At 49.3% G+C, this 7,943-nt stretch overlaps 1 pseudogene; it reads right to left on the bottom strand.

The window, feature by feature from the left end:
* Positions 1 to 2,800: 2,800 nt before the first annotated feature.
* LOC142285893 (U2 spliceosomal RNA) lies at positions 2,801 to 3,006 on the bottom strand (annotated as a pseudogene).
* Between the last annotated feature and the right edge of the window lie 4,937 nt (positions 3,007 to 7,943).

The following is a 7,943-nucleotide window of genomic DNA, read 5'->3' as shown; positions in this document are numbered from 1 at the left end:
CACATCTAGTCGCTCGCACGTCCTGTCCCAAATTCTTGGGGACCGCAGCAGTACACCGCTCTTGAACCAAGACCAGTGTCAACAGGTTGTTAGTTGGATAGCGGATAATGCTTCCAGTCAGATTGGCACCACCACAAACACTCTGTCTTCCACACGGTCAAGTGTCAGTAGCCGTGATACTGCACCGCACATTTCAGAACCTGATCCTCCTTCCTACCACAAGGCTGAGTACACGTCCTCGGACATTAATGATCCCACACTTGGACACTCGGAAGAGCTGTTCACATTTCCATTCGCACATTCTGGCCTCTCGCCAGCTCATGTTGAAGTGGGTCATGAGGAGATCGTATGTACAGATGGCCAAATATTTGAGCAGCCACGTTCTCACGAAGTTGGCAACGTGTCTCAACAAGGGGTGGACGATGATGAGACACAATTGTCAGGAAGTCAGGAGGAGGAGCAGGGTGCGGAAGAGGAAGACGACGTGGTGGATGATCCAGTAACTGACCCAACCTGGCAGGAGGATATGCAGAGCGAGGACAGCAGTGCACAGGGGGAGGGAGGCGTAGCATCCCAACAGGCAGTAAGAAGCAGGGTGGTGGCTCCAGGCAGAAGTCAGGCAACCGTTCCCCGGAACAACAACACGACACAAGGTGCCTGTACAAATGTTAGGTCTTCCCGAGTCTGGCAGTTTTTTAAGTTGGATCCAGATGATTCTAAAAAGGCCATTTGCAACACCTGCCGTGCCAGCATCAGCAGGGGTACCAAAACTAGCAGCCTGACCACCACCAGCATGATCAGGCACATGTCAGCCAAGCACCCGACTTTGTGGGAAGTACAACACAGTCGAGGAGCAGTGCTTGCTAATGTCACTGCTACGTCTTCGCTGGTTGTGCATGCGAGCCAATCCCCTGTCCATGCTGCCTGCGAACAAGCCTCCTCCGGTCCTGCACCTGCAGTTGCCTACTCAGAAATAACACCATCATCAAGCACGTCCTTGTCCCAGCGCAGCGTTCAGTTATCCATTCAGCAAACCTTTGAACGCAGGCGCAAATACACTGCCAACACCCCACATGGGCGCCCTGGACAAGCCAGGTCGTCACAGGTACTACACCAACACACTCTACACTCCGGCTAGGCACACCGAAGCTAAACACAAATCCTAGTTGCCTTCCTCCAGGGGCTGATGTCCACACCAGGGGGTGGGCCAGGCGGTTGATCCCACCCACCGAGGAGTTCACAGTCCTGGAGGCGGGAAAAGGAGTCAGATTAGAGATCAGTTTTGGAGTTAGAGAAGTGAAGAGGAGAGGAGACTGACCGTGTCCGGGTGTGTGGCCCGGGCACTCAGCAAGGTTGGCAGACGGTGGTGACCTTCTGCAGGAGAGGCTGATTGGAGTGAACCGTACGGACCGGGGATGGGCGGTGGCCCGCCGGTACCAGATCGGGGAGTGAAGAGAAGCCAGCACCATCCGGCAGGGCCTACGGACCCCGACCAGGCTAGGAGTCGCCGTAAAACCGGTCAAATCCGTTAGCGACAGGAACCTCCAGGGTTTCCCAGCAGTCAAGACCCGATTGAAGGCAACAGCTCACACCGTAGAGGGAAGCACAGTCACCGCCAAGGCTACAGTTCCCAGGGCCAGAGCCTGCGGGCAAAAGGGGCTCCCTCAGCATCCATCCAAGCTGGGGAGCGGGTTACCGGTGGGAAGCCCGCTAGATTTTGGGGGAATAAAAGGGGTCCAACACCACATCCCCACAGGTGCACACCCACCCATCAAAGAGAGCTATAAGCCAATACCACCTTCACATTGCCAGTGTACCAAGTACATGTTGAGCAACATGAAGGCGGCTGGGGTTATCCGTGACAGTTGTAGCCTTTGGGCAGCTCTGTTGATCCTGTTAAAAAAGAAGGACGGCACCACTCCCCGTATTGAGGAATCGCTAGCTGCATTGAGAACTGCAAATTATTTTTCTACCCTTGATCTCACTAGTCACTATTGGCAAGTGTCCGTTGCTGAGGCAGACCGGGAGAAGACCGCCTTCGCCACCCCTATGGGTCTCTGCGAGTTCAAAAGCATGCCCTTCGAGCTGTGCAATGCGCCAGGAACCTTCCAGAGGCTGATGGAATGCTGCTTGGGACAAGATTTTAGGGTGTATAAAAAGGGAGATTAGATCCCGTGATCCCAACGTATTGTTACACCTCTATAAATCACTTGTAAGGCTACATCTGGAATATGGGAACCAGTTTTGGGCTCCACATTTTAATAAGGACATTCAGAAGTTAGAGTCAGTTCAAAGGTGGGCAACTAGACTACTACAAGGAATGGAAGGCCTCCCATATGATGACAAGTTGAAAAAGTTATTAAGTGATTATTGGCTGCAATGGGGCTTTCTGGCTGGTGCCAGCCTCTCTTCTTAGCACACAGGAACCACAATCCCTACACCATGCTTCAATGGATTCTCTCATCCCAGCCCAGTAAAACTACATATTTTACACAGTCATAAGCAGCCAAAAGGGATCTATTCTATTCAATTGCAAATGATCTAGATAAGACTGAGAATAAGATACTGCACGGGACATAGCAGAGTTGGTCAAGTTGAGTGGAGATGAGTTTGCTATTTGGCACAGCTTTTTGCATCAATAAAGCAAGTAAAAGGTGTGAAAGATAAAAAAAAGGGTGAAAGTGTGAAAAGTGAATTGGCCAAATTGAGGTGCATATAAAGTTTTTGCTTTCTTTCAATTAACTAATGGGGCTCATTTGAATCAGGTGAATTGAGTTCTGCTTTTGGAAACTGGGTTAAGAAGGGGTGCACCGGTCCTGGAGGTACTGCAATACCAGGTCAATGCGTGCAGTGGACAGAGCAAGATTTTTTCCATCTCCTTGTTCTAAAAATCCATTTAATATATGGTCCCCAGAGAGGGGACGTATCAGATATTAAACTGATAAGAACAGATTTAATTTTTTTTTTTTCTGTTTATCAGTAGGACTTCAAAATAACAAAGGTGATCGCCTCCCGTTGCCTGGGAACCGTCCAGGCACAAGAGGGCTATGTGTCACCAGAAGGCGCACACACTTCCTCAAGGCCGGCAGACGTGCAATCCCAGGCACCTTCCAGTACCGACCAAGGTAGCGTCCTCCGAAACTACACTTGATCTTAGCCAAAAGGCCGAGAAGCTATAACCCGAATTGGTTACGGCCTTGAGTGGCACCCTGGCCTATACCGGACACATCTTAGGGAGAGGGAGACAAACCCACGCCTACAGAAGACATTTTGTCACCCAAGCCAACCCTTGAAAAGGCTGTTTTGCAGAGCAAAAACAAGAAGAATGGTGCTTTTTGCAGCCGCCGCCCACTGCAATGAATCTGAATAACTCCTCCTTTTGGACACAAGCACCTCCCCTCCCCCTTGCAGTCTTTCCAATTCATGATACAAAAAGACGGACGGACAGGACAGGACAGGACAGGCTGCCTGACTTTCCGTCACTGCCACCCTTTGCCATCCTTGCCCGTAGAAAGCCCTTTCATCATCCCCAAACCCTAATCTTTTCCCTTCCCTTCCCAGATGCGTCTCACTCCCTTTCATTAGGAAGTGAGCGCAGCCTTTTCTCCGTTCTGCACATGCGCGACGTTAAACACAAATGCGCAGGCGTGCGTTCCATTACCCTCACTGCATTCCACTCCGATACAGGAAGTGGGCGCAGCTATTACTACGGTCGCACATAAAAGAACCCACGGCCACCACTGCACATAGCTGACTCCACCACAGGACACCCACTTCTACACCAACGCAGGTAAGACAGGATCGGCACCTCTATGCTCCCGTTACAATCAGGCTCAGTCACCATGTGATAACGCTCTCAACTCTTTAGTTGCAGGCTCCCCTTGCTTCACCTCCACTGGCTGTGCTGCCATTTCCTCTCCCACCTGGAAGGTATACTTTATTCCACTATTTTCCTGTTTCTCTCTTCCCCCTTTTCCCATAACCTACTTTTATCTGCATTTGTGGGGTATCTATATGCTATTTACATCATAGTTTTATTCATTAATATGGAAGGGAAGAGTGCCCATGAGAGTGTTGAACTGCGGAGAGCAAGAGATTAAGCTGCTCCGATTTGCCACCATTGATAAGCTGTTCTCAGTAGATACACATGCTATCCAAACAGCAGCATCCACCATTGCTTCAGCCCACCCATTCAGTGACAGCTCACCAAGTCAGCCAGAGGAGTGGTGTAAGGAATTACACATAGGCACTGACTCCACACCTTCACATCACAAGAAGGGGGTCTACAGGCTAGTGCAAGAATACGAGCAAGTCTTCAGCAAACATCCGCTAGACTTTTGAAGAATAAAAGGGGTCAAACACTACATCCCCACAAGTGCACACCCACCCATCAAAGAGAGATATAAGCCAAAACTACCTGCACATTACCAGTGTACCAAGGACATGTTGAGCAACATGAAGGAGGCTGGGGTTATCCGTGACAGTTGTAGCCTCTGGGCAGCTCCGTTGGTCCTGTTAAAGAAGAAGGACAGCACCACTCCCCTGTATTGAGGAATAGCTAGCTGCATTGAGAACTGCAAATTATTTTTCTACCCTTGATCTCACTAGTCGCTATTGGCAAGTGTCCGTTGCTGAGGCAGACCGGGAGAAGACCGCCTTTGCCACCCCGATGGGTCTCTGCGAGTTCAAAAGCATGCCCTTTGAGCTGTGCAATTTGCCAGGAACCTTCCAGAGGCTGATGGAATGCTGCTTGGGACACCGAAACTTTGAAACGGTACTGCTATACCTTTATGATGTTATTGTTTATTCTAAAGCAAACAAGATTTTAGGGTGTATAAAAAGGGAGATTAGATCCGGTGATCCCAACGTATTGTTACCCCTCTATAAATCACTTGTAAGGCCACATCTGGAATATGGGGTAAAGTCCTGAGCAGGTTGATAACCATTGGTTTGAGCATGGTAGGGTGTAGTGCGCATCTTCCTGCATCGGTAAAAGCTGCAGAAGTCCTTGAAGATTTCCGCTTCAAAGGCTGTGCCTTGATCTGTGAGGACTCTCTCTGAGTAGCCATGAGGTCTGCATAAGTGTGCTTGGAAGACCTTCGCTGCAGTATGGGCCATTAGATCTTTGACTTGTACCACAACCATAAATCTCGAGTAGTTGTCTACCATCGTAAGTGCATACGTGAGCTCGCCTCGATATTCTGCAACAAAACTCCCTTTTTCGATTTCAGTTTCAGCAAACACTCCTCTTCCTGTAGAAAATATTTATCATTACCTAAGACAGTCATTCTAATGCATGACAATATTAAGGCAATTTAGTTAAAACTTGTTTTAACTCACCTTTAAGGGGATTGATGTATTTCATGGTCAATCCAGGTTTGTCAGTGATGGCACTGACATAATGTATGGCGTCTTTTTCGGGCGTTATCCTTTGCCTTTTCATTGTGAAAATCCAGTTGCCTATATCAAAGCAAATTCTACTACTTGTAAAGTATGCAGAAAATGAAATGTAGAACATATAACATCAACTGCTTAGGAACGCATCATAGGTTAGTACTTAAAAGGATATTGTCATGTTCTAGTCATAATGCAAGCTGGACATTTTTCATGTTACCCTGTAATCGCCGGCCTGTTCTAATGCTCACAAGCCAAGATATAGGCTCAGCTGCTAAGGCTTCCCTCTGCCTTCTGAATGAAACTTGAATATGTCTGGGTCACTGTGTATATAGCAGGTGCTCAGAAAAAATAAGAGTCAATTCAATAGAAATAGCTCTGGCACACTATAGTGATCAATAACGTAAGAAAAGAACTCTTGGAATGCTGAAAATTCTTTATTTGTGCAAAAGGATAATTCATCCAACGTTTCGACCTTGTTTTTAGGTCTTTATCAAGGATAAAGTTATCTAAGATCATAAAGGGTTACAAAACCATATAAACACGTAATTAGTACATAGTACAACATAACAGTACAATATATTGCTACTTGAGAGTACAATGGGTCAAATGACCATGATGCACATACAAAAAATTTTTCCAAAGCCATAGTGAAAACATTTGTACTGAGGAAAGAAAATTTCCACATGACCTATCTGGAGAAACATTCTGGATCAAACAACCAAAAATAGTCAAGCAGGTAAATACACACCTATATGGATAACAGGATGATATGTGTTCAATTGTATAGCGTCATTGCCATTAAGGTACAAATGGAAAACTTGCAATCCTATATAGTGAAGGAAATGAACACATATCATATCAAAGAACACAGGAACATGGGTGTGAGAAAAACCTCAATGTTTATACTTTGTTCTTTATAATGGTGTGAACATGTATATGTCTCAGTACCTTATGCACTTGAGAATTCTAGTGAGTAGATCATGAAAGCCTATTTCAGAACTGGAATCGGTAAATAATTGTAGGTGGAATCTAAATGAAAAGATGGTACAAGTGTTATCATGACACGTGGGCTATAACACAATGAGGGGCACTGCAGCCAGAAACTTGAGATGCTGCCCCCTGACTGCTGGCCCCTATGCATGTTTAAATAGAGGTCTCCCCCTAGAAAGACACTGACCTGCCGCCCCCGCCTCCTGTGGTGTGACTGGCCTAAGCCCCGCCTCCTGGATACATATCACCGTGCTGCCCAGCTTCCAGCCTCTCGGCTGCAGGACCCGGACCTGTTTGGGCAGCCGGACACAGGGACCCGCTCCTGGAGGCGGTAAGAGAGCTATCAGCAGGGAGGTAAGCGTTTCAGCTCACAGCACTGTTAGCTGTGAGCGGCTCCCTCTATGCTGAGGCACAAGCGATGTGTGACCGGTGAGCGCGGCGTTCTAAGGGAACTACCCGCCCGCTGGTCCGCTTGTGCTCGCCATTATTTAACAACCTCACCCCCCCCCTCCCCCCACCCACCCCCCCTCCTCCCCTAAAATCAGCATGGAGGAAAGCGTTCTGCTCACGGCGCTGTTTGCTATGAGCGGCTCCCTCCCTGCTGAGGCTCAAGCTACGTGCGCCGGCGAGCGGCGTTCTGAGGGAACTACCCGCCCGCCGGTCAGCTTGAGCCGCCATTAAGTTTGAAAAAGAGCGCTTCGCGCTCTTTGTCATTGGCCCCGCCCACCCGCCGCCCAGCAACCGCCGACCAGACACCGTCGCCAGTGCCGAGGAGGAGCTGGGTAGGGCTGTGTGCGCTCTGCACGGCACCTAAAAGGTGTGCCTCAGAGCGCAGCTGAAAAGCTCCGTTCTGAGGCGCATGGTGCCGGTAGAGAACGTGCGCTCAGCCTGCAGCTCCTGCCATAGACAGAGCAGGAGCTGCCGGCAAAGCGCACGGAAGTGACATGTCACTTCTTAGAACACAGCGATTCGGGCAACAGCTGAATCGCTGCGTTCTACTATGCAACGTGCGTACGGCCTCTACACAGTCTCCATAGACTGTGCAGGGGACGCAGGACGCATGAATTAGGCACACAGCCTAATTGAAGTGCAGACTCAGTGCAGTCCCTGTCACAGCGCAGGTTGGAGGCACGGTAGGGGAGAATCTAGTATGCAGGCACTAACCTGCAAGAGTCAAATCACCCCATCCCACACGCACTGAACTTCCCCTCCCCTCCGTTTGTATGCCCCGGGAATGCCAAGGGGGCTAGCCTGGGAATGAACCAGGGACCATGTGGGTCTCCCAGTGAGCGGGCGGGTTAAGGGATTCTGTTAGGACTTCAATGTTCAAATTGAGGGGGGCTGGTAGTGAACAGGGGCAAGAAGCAACAGTCAGCAGGTGGCGTGTTTTCCCTCCTGCTGATACCACACCTACACCAAGCCCCCTCCCAGGCCAAAACACACTCCATTTGACATTATGACAATGGTGACTGTTAACAGCCCCGCCCCGTTGTCACACAGGGGATTTCAGCATGTTATGGCGGCGGTGGGTGCGGTGCCGACTATCGCGTTGTACG

Source organism: Anomaloglossus baeobatrachus, unplaced genomic scaffold, assembly GCF_048569485.1.
Source record: "Anomaloglossus baeobatrachus isolate aAnoBae1 unplaced genomic scaffold, aAnoBae1.hap1 Scaffold_63, whole genome shotgun sequence".
Taxonomy (NCBI): Eukaryota; Metazoa; Chordata; class Amphibia; order Anura; family Aromobatidae; genus Anomaloglossus; species Anomaloglossus baeobatrachus.
Note: the sequence above shows the minus strand (reverse complement) of the source record. Positions and strands in the feature narration are given on the sequence as shown.